The following is a 14225-nucleotide window of genomic DNA, read 5'->3' as shown; positions in this document are numbered from 1 at the left end:
GTTTCGTTCTGTTTTTAACAAGAAAAATATATTCACGCATTTCTTGTGGAATTAAAGACATTAATTTTTTTTTTTAAAAGTAAAGGCTCTAGAGTCAGACTCACCTACGTTCAAATCATCTCTCTGCCTTTTGGGTAACTCACTTTACTGAAGTATCAGTGTCTTCACGTATAAACTTGGGAGTAGTTATTCCTACTTCACAGGGTTGTTGCAAAGATTAAATAAAAGCCTTTCTCACACTGCAAGTGGCAGTGAGCACTCAGGAAGCACTGCTGTATTGAGTCAGGAGAAAGAAGAAACCTGTGGAAGGAGAATAAAGGGATGGGGGGAAGAATAGAGGGGCCGGTGCTGTTTGGAGCTGGGGGGACAAGAACACCTTCTGAGAGGCCATCATTAAAAAGTCCACGAACAAGAAATGCTGGAGAGGGTGTGAAGAAAAGGGAATCCTCCTCCGCTATTGGTGGGAATGTAATTTGGTGCAGCCACTATGGAAAACGTTATGCAGATTCTTTAAACAGCTGAAAATGGACTTACCGTATGATCCAGCAAACCCATACATCTGGAGAAAACTCGAATTCGAAAAGATACTCTCACCTCAGTGTTGACAGCAGCACTATTTACAATAGCCAAGACATGGAAACAACCTAAACGTCCAAAGACAGGTGGATAAAGAAGACAACACACACACACACACACACACACACACACACACACACACCTTGGAATATTACTCGGCCATAAAAAAGAATGAAATAATGCCCTTTGCAGCAACATGGGTGAACCTAGAGATTATCATACTAAGTGAAGTAAATCAGACACAGATATGATATTATGATGTAATATTACTTATATATGAAATCTTAAAAAACACACAATGAATTTATTTACAAAACAGAATTTATTCACAGACATAGAAGACAAAGTTACAGTTTGCAAAGGGGAAAGGAGGTGGGAGGGATAAATTGGGAGTTTGGGATTACCAGATACAAGCCACTATATGCTGAATAGATAAACAGATGGGTCCTACTGTACAGCACAGAGAACTACATCCAATACCTTGTAATAACCTATAGTGAAAAAGAATATGTATATATAATGTATAGCTGAATTACTATGCTGTACACAAGAAATTAACACAACACTGTAAATTAACTACACTTCAATAAAATATTATATAATGTTTATATAAATAATCTACAATATTTATATAAATAATATGGAATTATGTAAAATTATGTTATATTACATATTATTTATATAAATATTTATATAAATAAACATATTTTTATATAATATATAATATACTGTATTATATACATATTTATATAATATTTACATAAATGCCTATTATGTAATATTATTAACAAAATAAATATATAATATAACATTAAAATATTTTTTAAATGTATCATGGATTAGCAAGCCTAATCAATGATTTCTAAAAAATAAAATTTTAAGAAAAATTGCCTTCTGATAGCCCCCGCCACTGCCCACTGCTGTGAACCATTTTCCTGATTCCAATGACCGAGGACAGGGTGGCTAAGGAGGTGGGCCTGGGCAGCGGGCAAAGGCTGTCCTCCCTGAGCCCACCCTTCCTTACCCCTCAGGACAGCCCAGGGGACCCCACGCCACCCCAGCCACACCCTCGGGCCTCAGGTTGTACCCACACCCTCTGGGCCAGAGCTGCAGACCAACAAAGAAACCCCGCATAATCACCACCAACAGCGCTCTTTTCAAAATAAAAATAACTGCTTTCTGGGAATTTACTGAGGCCATCCTTCTATCAAGATGGTGTCAGAAGCCACTCATGAAAGACTGTGTATTGTATGATTCCACTTATATGAAATACGCAAAGCAGGCAAATTTATAAGGACAGAAAGTAAATTAGTGATTGTCTAAGGTGAGAGTGCAGGGAAATGGGGAGTGACTGCTCATGGGCACCAGGTTTCTTTTTGGAGTGGTAAAATTGCTCTAAAATTAGATTGTGGTGGTTTGTCACACAACTTTATAAATATACTAAAAACCATTGAATTATATACTTTAAATGGGTGAATTTTATGCTATATCAATTATATCACAATAAAACTAAGATTTAAGAAAAAACAAAAACAAAAAGATGGTGCCTGCGTGTTGCTGCCTGGATGTCCAGCCTTTAGAACTTCAAGGGTTTGGTTCTTCCTCTGACGCTGCCTGGGAAAAAAATATTTAGAAACATGAGTCAGAGCTCACATGAAAACTGCTCTGTCTCTAAGCAGGACCAGCGGACATGCCTGGTGGACAAGCAGGTCTGGAAGACGAGGCAGCAGAGCTTCAGATACAGGTTCAGAAGGAGCTACTGGTGGCTGAGGTCAGGGGCACCATCAACACTCCCCAAGTCTCAGGGCAGAGAGCAGAGAGAAGGAGGGAAACAAGCCAAGCCAGGTGGTGGGGGCAAGGCAGGATGGAGATGCAAAGCCACAGTAGAGGAGTTTCACTGAGGAGGAGGAGCTCCAAGGAGCCCCGAAAGCTCGAACTCTTTTCCCCCAACCTGAAAGACACAGCAGGTCATCAGAGACCCACTCCCCATGTTGCAGAAAAATGTGTTACCGCTCCGTGTTACAGCTCAGGTGTGACAGAAACCTAGATCTAAGCAAGAGACCAAGTAGTACTCCGAAAGTTGGAGAACTCAGTTTATCATGCCAGTAGGCCCGGAAAGGTTAACACTCCAAGCTCTGGAACCCAACCGCAGCTTTACACAGGCTTTTATACGGTGCCAGTTTACACTTTGCAACATCATATGCAAATAAGGTATAACAAAAGTTAACTAATTAGCAACAAGCTTTGTAGAAATGGACCACTCAGGAGGGAGAGAAATAACCAATCAGGAGTGCACTCCATGCAAACGAAGTCCTACAAATGGACCAATCAGGAGTTAGCTTAGGGAAGCAATAGACTTTTAAGGGTAAGTTCCACTTTCCTAGAAGTTAGCCGTTTCAGAGGCAAAAGTGAGATAGAGACGCTGGGCCAGGGAGCCGGGTGGTACTGGCAGGAGAGTAGTGGCCCTGCCTGGGGGTCCTGCCAGTCTTTTTTATGGGGCTTCCCACCTCACCCAGACTCTGCAAACAGAAGGAGCCTGCTCGGCCACAGGTATGGCTGAGGACCACTCCCCTTTCTCCCTCTGGCCCACAGTTCAGATACACATTCTACACCAAATGGACCCCCCAAACCCATGACTGCTGGGAGTGGAGGGGCTGTTTTTTCGGCACCAGCGTGCTACCCCACCCAGAACCTCAGATAAGTGTCTCACATATGACACCCACCTGTGGGCTGTAAGATCCTGGGAAGCTGGGCAGGGTGGATGGGACTGGGGAGGGCCCTGAGCATGTCGGGCGGGGAAGCAAAGGCCATGAACCTAGATTCTTCAGGCTTTTAGCACAAAAAGAGCTTTCTTGTCAGGATACAGGTGGACTAAAACTTAGACTGGACAACTCTTCAGGATCCACAGCCTCTCCGCAGACCATCTGCTCTCACAACCCACGTGGTTTTGCTCCCATGGAGACTGTCTTGCCATCTCCAGCCCCTTCTCCTCTGGTTTCAGGGACGATCCTGGACGTATCACTCATCCTCTGCTCTGGAGACAGATAGTCGGGTTAGTTTAGCCAATTACCTCCTGAACAGTTGGCCAGAGCCTTTTGAGCTAGCACCGCCGCCCACCCGCCAGAGGATGCTGGACACCTTTGAAGTGGCCAGCCTTGAGTCCCGTGATCTCAGCTCGTCCAATCTGTGCCATCCCCTTGCCATGACATCACAACCCGGTTTCCCTGAGCAGGAGGGCGCGGTCAGCTGGAGACCTCAGATGGGGCTGCCACGGTGAGTCACCCAGTGGTGCAGGGTGGACACAGGAAGAAATGTCACTGTCCCCTTGCTGCGGCTTGTAGCTTTTCCACTAATCCAATCTGTTTAGGGTGTCAGACCCAAGAACCACATGAGAGTCATGAAAGCAAGGGCTGGTGGGCCCGGGACCCTGCTTGTCCCCCTAATGTCCCCAGAGCTACTGGGCAGGAAAGAGGCCAAACGGCCCCCAGCTGTGCAGAGCGTGGGGCAGGGGCAGGCCACGCATCAGCCTGCTGGCAAGCTAGGACCACAACTTGGAAGACACACATTTTTAGTCTTATATGAGTGTTTGTGAGAGTCTGTGTATATATATAGATATATATATATAATATTTTAATTGTGTAAAAGAATATAAAGGAAAAATAAGCCTCTGTACTCCCTACCCCCCAGCCCCCAACACCCAGCTCTCCTCCCTAGAGGACAACCTTGTCTGTTTCTTGGTTTTTGTATCCTTCCAGGAATATCTTAGACTACGTGTACTTTCTAATGAGTGTTGTTAAATCTTATATCTGCATAGACAAATACTCGTAAGCTTAAGATATAAGAACTAACAATAACACACTCATGCACCAACAACCTACTTGGAGAAATGGAAAATAACTAGTATCTTTTTTTAAAAATTTTTCAGGATTTTTTGTTTCTTTCTTTGTTTGCGGGGGGAGGTGATTAGGTTTATTATTTACTTATTTATTTTCATGAAGATACTGGAGATTGAACCCAGGACCTCGGGCATGCTAAGCTCACACTCTACCACTGAGCTACGCTCCCCACCCACCCGAAAAATAACCAATATCTTAAATAAGCCCCATGACACAAAAAAATCTGTACACAAATGTTCACAGCAGCATTATTCATAATTGCCAAAAGGTGGACACAACCCAAAGGTCCACCAACTGGTGAATGGATAATACACATGCATACAACAGAATATTATTTGGCCATAAATAGGAAGGAAGTAATCATTCGTGCTGCAACGTGGAGGAGCCTTAAAAGCATGCCGGTGAAAGACAGAGGTCACAAATGTCACATATTACAGGATTCTACTTTTTTTCAAATATTTTTGTACTCTTGTTTTCCTTTTTCAGTTTTATGAGGTAGAATTATTATAGTTTGACTGCACATACACATTATATTACATGTAAATACATATATACTATATATTGCACATATTTTTCACAAATGCCACATATTATAAGATTCTATTCAAAGGTAATGTCCAGAATAGACAAATACACAGACACAAAAAGTAGATTAGTGATTGTTTAGGACGAAGGATGTAGGCAGCACTGGGGGATGATAGCTAAAGGCTATGGTACCTCTTTTTGAAGTGGTTGAAAATGTTCTACAATTATGGTGATGGTTTCCCAACTCTCTGAATATACTAAAAACCACTGAGTTGTACACTTTAAATGGGTGAACAGTATGGTATATGGACTATGTTTTAATAAAGCTGTTATGAGAAAAATTAACCCCCATGTGCCCCTCCCTCCTAATCCTGTTTAGCCACTCTCCTGGATTTTATGCCTATTAATGTCTTGCTTTTTTAAAACCTTTACACATAAAGAAGTATCCTTCAATAATCCTTTTAATTTGGGAAAAACAGACTCAAACACCATACATTCTAACTTGATGGTTTTGGCTCAGGATCAGGTTCCAGGCTGATGGATTGTAGCCACTGTTCAGTCATGTTCACAGTATTCCCACTGTAGAATGTAGCACAGTTAATTACTCTGTCTACTGTCAATGGACATTGGGGCTGTTCCCAGGACGTTGCTGTTACTGACAAAACTGCTGTGAGCATCCTCACACAAGCCTCCCAGAGCCTCTCCTCTAAGCAGAGGCTTTCACATCTTGTTGACCAAGACCCACGGGAAGAAATACGCTTTACAAAGTATCAGGATATATACATATGTGAGGTAAGACTATAAGTCTTACCAAAACATTTACCAATAAACCAGATGAAGATCTAAAAAATCCTGTTCTCTATTTTTCTGTCTCGTTGAATGATTTTTACAACGTTGACTGTGACCCACTAAATGGGAGTTCTCACTCACTAAAGGGGCACAACCCGGACTTGCTGAGTTATAGGGTATGAACTTCTTCAGCTTTATTAGAAAAAGAATGCGAAAATAGGCTTCCACTGGCAGTATACCAGAGTTGCAATTGCCCAAACATTTAAATATTTGTCAGCATGGAATCTGTACCACAGGATCCTTTAATTCACATTTCTGTAATTACTTATGAAGTGCCCCGCTTTTTCCCAAGGAGGCCCCTTTCTCTTTGGCCACCACTGCTTTGGGAGAGGAAGTGACATCCAGTTCTGGCCAGTGAAGGGTGGGAGCAAGATTTTACTCCTGCAAAAAAAGAGACAAGTCATGAGAAACCTCTTCCTTTAGTGCCTCTGCACATCGCTGGGTGAAAATGTGTCACTCGAGGCTGCTGCAGCCATAGTGGGCCAGGCAGGTGTCACCGCAGACACAGGAGCAGCATGATGGAAAAGCCTGGGTCCCTGGTGGCCTTGGTGAGCTGCTGAACTCAATCTGAGTCACTTGCCTCGTGTTCTCATGTTACGGAGACAGTGAATGTCCAGGCTGTCAAAACCCTGGACATTTAGTGAAATTCTACTCCTTTGCAGACAAACGCATCCTGAGGGGAACAATGAGCTCCTGGGCCCCACAGGCTCCAAGGTGCTCACCTTCTGAAGGCTTTCCCCGTCCAGTGCACGACCCCTTCTGGCCTGCCCTGGGGCTTCTAACCCCTAATTTTCTGAAGATGTTACAAGTGAATGGCCAAGGAGGTGCACTGCGGGTTGGCACCTCTGGGCTTCTAAATGTCCCGCTTCCTGGAGTAGGACCCGCTGCTCAGGTTCTTGTTGGAAGACACCTTGGGCTTCTCAAGCAGGGAAGGCCTTCCTCCTACTCTGCCTGCTCCCAGCTGCCTTTAAAGCCCCCGTGATTTCATGTTTTGAGGTAGGTAACCATTGACCTTTCCATTTAGAGGAAATCTTTAGTCTCCCTTAAAAAAGTGTTTAGTGATAGTAGCTTTTAAATAGCGTCAGAAAGAAAATGAAAGTGAAATTCTTAAATTGGACATAAAACCAGATGCAAGAGCAGTGGTGCCCCAGACACCGCCTTGGCTTCCAGGTGGCTTCGATGAGTCCCCTGACACCTCCCATCACTGGCCCTGTGGAGAGGGCAGCTCCCCTTAAAGGCTTCAGCCCGGGTCCCAGAGCCTGTCTCTAGAAGGCTTTCATGGGAAAATATATTTGTTGTTCAAAAGTGCCTTTTCCTGCAGGACTGTGGGGTTTGTGGGCAGAGGGAGCCTCCTGTGTGCATCCGTCAGGCACAGTGAGGGCAGGGACCTGTGTGGGGGAGGATGTGTGGGTGCTCTGGGAGCTGTGGGGAAGGAGCTGGGGTGTGGGCCGATGGGGGTCCCTGGGGTGGGGAAGGGGGTGCATCCCACCTCATCTGCCTCAGCCGCTGGCTGGACTTTGGTGACCCCTCTTTCCCCCATGGTTCTTGTCCTGCCTTCTATAGTGCCCCCAAATATCAGCATTCTGACTCTGAAATCTCCCCTCCCAGGAGCCCCAGATTTTCTGAATGAGAGAAGTTGCAGTGGGGAGCAGGCTCATTTCACAGTGTGTAGCTGGAAAGAAACCAGCCAGACCCCTAGCATTCCCGAAAACCAACCGATTCCGGGAAGCCGTGTCTCCGATTCCACAGGAAGGGAGGACACGCAGCCGTGTTCTGTGCTGCTCTGTGCCTGCATCCTGCCCCATTTCCTGATCTAGGCAGGGAGTCAGCTGATGTTCTCCCTTCCACTGGCTGCTGTTGACAGTGCCCTGGCCGTGGCCTTAGACACTGGGGGATGGAGCCAGTAGCCCCCTCATGCTCTCCAGATGATGACCATCTCTGGCCTCCGCGCTGGCAGATGGGGTGCCCTGGGCTGAGAGAGCAGAGGGGCTGGGCAGGAGTCCTGGTCCCGCTGAGCCTCCAGCCCTCCCGCTGGCACAGTTCTGTTGCTGCCCTTCCAAGCCAGGCCCTTCTCTGCATGCTGGAGATGCAGGGAGGACGGATAAGGACACAGGATCCCGCCCGACTGGAGCGCCAAGTCCAGAGGGGGTGCAGACAGCACTGGGAGTTGCAGCAGGACATGACCGTGGGGGCAGAGCGGGAGGTCCCGGGAGGGCTGGGGACCCAGGGGGTGGCAGCTGGCCAGGCTGGGGCCTTCAGGGCAGCGTCTCAGAGGAGAGATGTCCACTGGGGGAGGAGAGGAAGACTGGGTGTGGGGCAGGTGTTCGGGGTCAGAGAGACCCAGATGTGCAGAGGAGCAGAGGCCAGAGCGAGCTCTTGGGGAGGGAAAGGACAAGTCATCCAGTCAGCCTGGGGGTGGGGGGAGGGAGAGGCAGGGCAGGCGGGGGTAGGGGACGGAGGGCAGGTCAGGAAGGGCCTGCGGGCTGCACAAAGGGTGTACCCTGTGCTCTGAGGTCAGGGGAAGTCTTGCCAGACACGCCCTTTGGGCAGGCCACCGTGGGTCTTGGGGAGGCTGGCTGTGAAGTGGCAGGGACAGGAGGCAGAGGAGGTGTGGGGGTGACAGAGGCAAGGCTGGGGCTGCGCTGGGCCAGGTCAGTACCCGGGAGATGGAGGAGGCAGTGAATTCAGGAGACATTTCCAGGGTCAGCACTGAATGGGCTTTGTGACTGAATGCTGGTGACAGGTGGGGTGATGTTGGGGTGGAAAGAGAAGTTTGCTGGGCAGATGCAGGGCTGAGGATGGTCCTCTCTTGGCACTTGGAAACCTGGAAGCAGAGTTGGAGCAGAGGATGTCTTCCCAGATCAGGAACTTAGTGGGAACAGAAAAAGTATTAGTTCTTGTGTCTGTGGTGCCCTGGGGTAGAATGGACAATGAGCAGTGGGGTGAGGAAAGGAGGAAGGCAGGACCGTGGGCTGCTTTCTGAGAGTTGTGGGCAGAGAAAAGACCCAGCTTGGCCTCTTTGCATGTGACCTGAAGCAAATCATCCCCCTCTTGGAACCCTGGTTCCTGCGCCTATACAAGGGGCTGATCGTCAGCTTGTCGTGTGGATGGGGGGGGGCTGAATGGCAGGGGTCCATCCCACTGCCAACAGCTGTGTGAGCCCACAAGGTCTTGGTCCCTGGCCCAACTGCCTGTTGGATCACGTCAACTTCAACTTGCATCTCTCAGGACATCAGCTATGAAAGAACATTCTGAGGCCAGGAGGGGATTCAAGGAGCAGGCTCCACATGGCCATGGGCAACATGAGCCAGCAGTGCTGGGCTTGAGGGTCAGTCTGCAAGGAGGGAAGGGACTCAAGACAAACTGTCCAATGTTGTCCTCGGTGGGCAAGGTGCTTGGACATAATGGAAAGATGCTGTAGATTCTCATGAGTACACACATGGAGAAACACATCTACACACCGTGTGCACATGAACGTGCATCTGAATGAACGTGTGCTCAGCGGACACACTCCCTGGACCCTCCCTCCTTTCCCATGTCTTGGCAGAAGGTACTGAGACAAGGGCCTTCATCTTTCTGGTTTCCCACCAGGTGATGAAGCTGTAGCATCACCCTTTCCCTGCACTAGAAGACACTCTCTCGGAGTTGAGGGCTCAGGTTCGTGTCCACCTGGTTATTCTATGGCAGGAGGGACACATGGTACACCTGGAGACCTGGCTGAGATTTTTTGAAGTGGCTGTGAGACAAGAATGTGGTCTATCTGCTCCCTGGAAGCAGGGAAGGATTTTCTGTTTAAATATTAGCCCTTGAGTTTAGAAGCATAAATGTGTGCACACTGAATTCTAATACTATGTTCTTTCTTACTGAGCACCTTGGGTTCTTTGGAAATAAAAAACTGCACCTTTATTCTCAGTAGGATGGAATTTGTTGTACATCAGTTGAATTGCACTTTTTGGTAAACCCTCTCACATATCCCTAAAGGAAATTGTTGGCTAAAGGTCCACAAGGTGTCAGCCTGGCTCCAGGGAGAGGGCAAGATCTTCAGAGTGTGTAAGTCCTGACTCCAGATCTTGGCTCCACCGTGTCTCAGCCGAGTCCTCAGGTGTGCTGCTTTGTTTCTCCAAGGCTCAAGAGACTTTCCTAAAGGGAAAATAATAATACTTGTAACCCTTTGGGATGAGGAAGGGAGGGGCTGAGACAGCACGTTAGGCACTAGCACGGGGCTTGGCGCAAGGGAGGTAGTTAAGAAAAGATGTCTCTTTCTGAATAATCAAGTGACTAGAGCAGGATACATTGAATCATTGAATCCTGCACAGAGTGAGAGAGAGAGGGAGCATGGGACCGCGGAGCCCGTGAAAGGCCAGCAGGGAGTCCCTTGTCTTTCTCCTTTCCCTCCTTCTGCACAGCACGCTGATACCCCCGGAGTCGAGAGTCTGTTTGTGATTTGCAGGTAAGTTCTCCACATCCTTAAGCAACTGGGTCCACAACCCCTGGACAGCACAGTCCCCGGGATGCAGACGGATCATCAGTTTTGCAAAGAAGGTTGTTTAGCGGAGGCAGTATCTCTCCCACCCCCAACCCCGAAAGCAACACTGAGTGCTCGTCACTGTTCTGGGCTGCGTTCCCACAGCAGTAGGCAGGTGAGACACCTTAGGGTCCACTGGGGCTGGGGGAGGAGACGTTGGCAACACCAGTGGGGCCAGCCTCATTGCTCACAATACCAGTAAGAGTCCCCATTTATTGAGTTCCAACTCAGAACGAGGCATCTGAAGTGATTCCGACCCATGAATTCTCCCAAGCATCCTATTGGTGTTATTTCCCATACCTCTCCACGTGGCCACAAGGAGTTTGCCCAAACCCATGAAATCTAAGCTCGTATAAGTGGCAGGATTTGAATCTAAGCTCATAGAAGTGGCTGGTTTTTTCCTCCTATGATAGCATCGTGTTCTTTGGGAATGACATTTGCAAGGATCCTCAGTGGAGACCCTGGAGGGCAGGCTCTGACCCAGGGACAGAGGAGCTGGTTCCGACTCTGGCAGATCCACGGACCAGCCATGTCACTTCTGACAAGTGACTTGGCCAGTCTGCTAGCTTCCTTCCTCCATCTCTTCTCCATCACAGGGTCCTTACGAGAAGGGAACATGTGGGAAAGGGCTGGAAAACTGAGAGCCCCACTCAGATGTGAGCCTCTGTCGCGATGGTGTGTTGTCCTCTCGCCCCTGTGGGGTGAGCAGAGCAATGACTTCTCATCCCTGTCCTATGCTGGAGGGAACTGAGGCTCAGAGAGGTCACATGATTTACCTAAGCCTCTTCAGCAGAGGACCTGTCACTCTGAGCCCTTTCTCCACTCTCCCTCTGCTCTTAGTGTGCACGACGTCTTGGATCCATAATTTGGGGTGTCCCCACCTTCACGGGCGTTGCTACTTCATCCTCCCCACTACCCCTACTTCCCCAGGAGTCCCATCCCTCAGACCTTGCTCTCAGCTGGCTGGAAACTGCCCCCTACTGAGGGCTGTGCTGGCCATAGCATTTCCTTCCTGGAGACAATTTCACACATAAAAGGGTTGGAAGTTCTCAGTCTTCAAGACCTGAAACGTTCATTCTCAAGCCTGACTGCATGTCAAAATCTCCTGGGAACTTTTACTGAGGCACAGGTTTCTATTTCATGGATCTGCCGTGGGCACCAGGCACTGACATGTTTTAAGAATTCGCTAGATGTCTGGGATGTGCAGTCAGGGCGTGGCTGTGGGCTGAAAGCAGCTGATCTTTGAAAATATCTGACCCCTGGTCCCCAAGCTTGCTCTGTGCGGAATGTACTTCAGTGTAAGTTTCGCACTTAACATGGTGTTGCTAGTATATAAGCAATGAAAGCAAGGTTATTTCTCTAATTGTCCTATAAAACGATTGCGCTAGCTCTGAGTGATTACCATCTTCTTACCTTCACTAAGAAGTCTTCTCATTTTTTAAGGTGGAGGCGGTTTATTGAGATGTAATTTACATACAGTAAAATTTGCCATTTTTAAGTTCAGGTCTGTGAGTTTTGGCAAACATACTCAATTATCCAACTACCACCACAATCCAGACAGAGATTTCGTCATCCCAGAGAGTTCCCTCTTGTCCCTTGTAGTCACCTTCTCCCCACACCTAGCCTTAGGCAACCATTGCTCTCACTTCTGGTCCCCTGTAGTCTGCCTTTTCCAGAATGTCATGTGAGTGGAGTTGACCATATGGAACCTTCTGGGTCTGGATTCTTTCATTTAACATAATGCTTTTAAAAATGATTATTATTCACCCATGTTGTTGCATGAATCAATAGTTTGTTACTTATTTTCACTGGGTAGTATTCCATTATACAGATGTACTACAATTTGTTTATTCATAAATTGAGAGACATTTGGATTATTTCCAGGTTTTCTAAATTTTTAAAAAGCTTTATGGAAGTATAATAACACAGATACAGAAAGGCACACAAATGCTAAGTATACAGCTTGATACATCTTTTTTTAAAAACTGAAGTATAGATGATATACTTTTTTTTAAATAAATAAAGTCACTGTGAGCATTCAAATATGGATTTTCTTGTAGACATATATTTTCATTTCACGTAGGTAAATTGGGAGTGCGATTGCTGGGTCATATGGTAAGTGTATAACTAATCTTTGAAATAAATCTGTATTTTGTAGACTGTTCTTAAGACTCTTACTACTCTCCCTCTTGCTGCTGCTTCAACTGCTGCTCCTTCTTCTTCCTTCATCTCACCCCCACCCATGCACACTCTGCTCATCCCTTCCTCCCACACCACCCCAGACCCCTCGTACACTTACCATAATGCAGACTGACTCTACAACTCAGCAATCTCACGCGTAGGTATTTATGTAAGTGAACAAGTGACATCTTCAGATGAAGAAAAACTAAGAGAATCCATTGCCAGCATCTGCTCTGAAGGAATTACTAAAATAAATCCTCAGAAAAAAAGAAATGACACCAGAAGGAAACCTGGAACATCGGGGATGAAGGAGGAGCAACAGAAATTTTAAAAAATCTAAGTGTGATAGACCAGTGGTTTTCAGCTGGGGAAATTTTGCCCCACAGGGGACTTTTAGCAATGTCTGGAGACATTTTTGATTGTCATGATTTGGATGCAGGAGAGGTTACTATTCGCATCCAGTAGGTAGAGGAAAAGGATGCTGCTGAACATGGTATAAAGCACAGGAGAGCTCCCGGCAAAGAATGATATGACCTCAAATGTGATAAGCTTGAGAAATCCTGAAATAGACCATTCTGCTCTTGAGTTCTTAAAAATATATTTGTTGGTTGAAACAAAATAGGCTTTTCAATAGATACAGGTGTATTATTTAAGACAATTTCAATATGAAAGAGGGAAAGATAAAGGAAAATAGATGGTGATGAAGTTTCTACATTCTACTTGAGGTGATAAAATATTGACTCTAAGTATACTGTTAAAAGTTAAGTATGACACATGCACCCCAATGTTCATAGCAGCACTATCTACAATAGCCAAGACATGGAAACAACCTAAATATCCATCGACAGATGACTGGATAAAGAAGTTCTGGTATATTTATGCAATGGAATACTACTCAGCCATAAAAAATAATAAAATAATGCCATTTGTGGTAACATGAATGAACCTGGAAAATGTCATTCTAAGTGAAGTAAGCCAGAAAGAGAAATAACATATGATTTCACTTGTATGTGGAATCAAAAAAAATTTATTTACAAAACAGAAATAGACTCACAGACATAGAAAAGAAACTTATGGTTTCTGGGGGAGGGGGGGAGAAGGGAGTGAGAAGGAATAAATTGGGAGTTCTAGATTTGCAGACACTAACTAATGTACATAAAATAGATGAACAACAAGTTTATACTGTATAACACAGGTAACTATATTCAATATCTTATAGTAACCTATGGTGAAAAAGAATATGAAAATGAATATATGTATGTTCCTATATGACTGAAGTATTTTGCTATACACCAGAAATTGACATGACATTGTAAACTGACTATACTTCAATTTAAAAATTTAAAAAATTTAAGTATGTATCAAAAGGTGCAAACTTCCAGTTATAAGTTTTAAGTCCTAGGGATATATACAGCATGGTGACTGTAGATAATAATATTATATTGTGTATTTGAATGTTGATAAGAAAATAAATCTGAAAAGTTCTCATCACAAGAAAAATATTACAATGATGTATGGTGGTAAGTGTTAACTAGATTTATTGTGGGGATCATTTCACACTATATACATATATTGAATCATTATGTTGTATACCTGAAACTAATATCATGTTATATGTCAATTATATCTCAATAAAATTTTTTTAAAACTTGAGTGTGTGTATTATAACCCCT

Source organism: Vicugna pacos, chromosome 10 (assembly GCF_048564905.1).
Source record: "Vicugna pacos chromosome 10, VicPac4, whole genome shotgun sequence".
In the NCBI taxonomy this organism is placed as follows: domain Eukaryota; kingdom Metazoa; phylum Chordata; class Mammalia; order Artiodactyla; family Camelidae; genus Vicugna; species Vicugna pacos.
The sequence above is the reverse complement of the archived record's forward strand: the minus strand, read 5'-3'. Positions refer to the sequence as shown.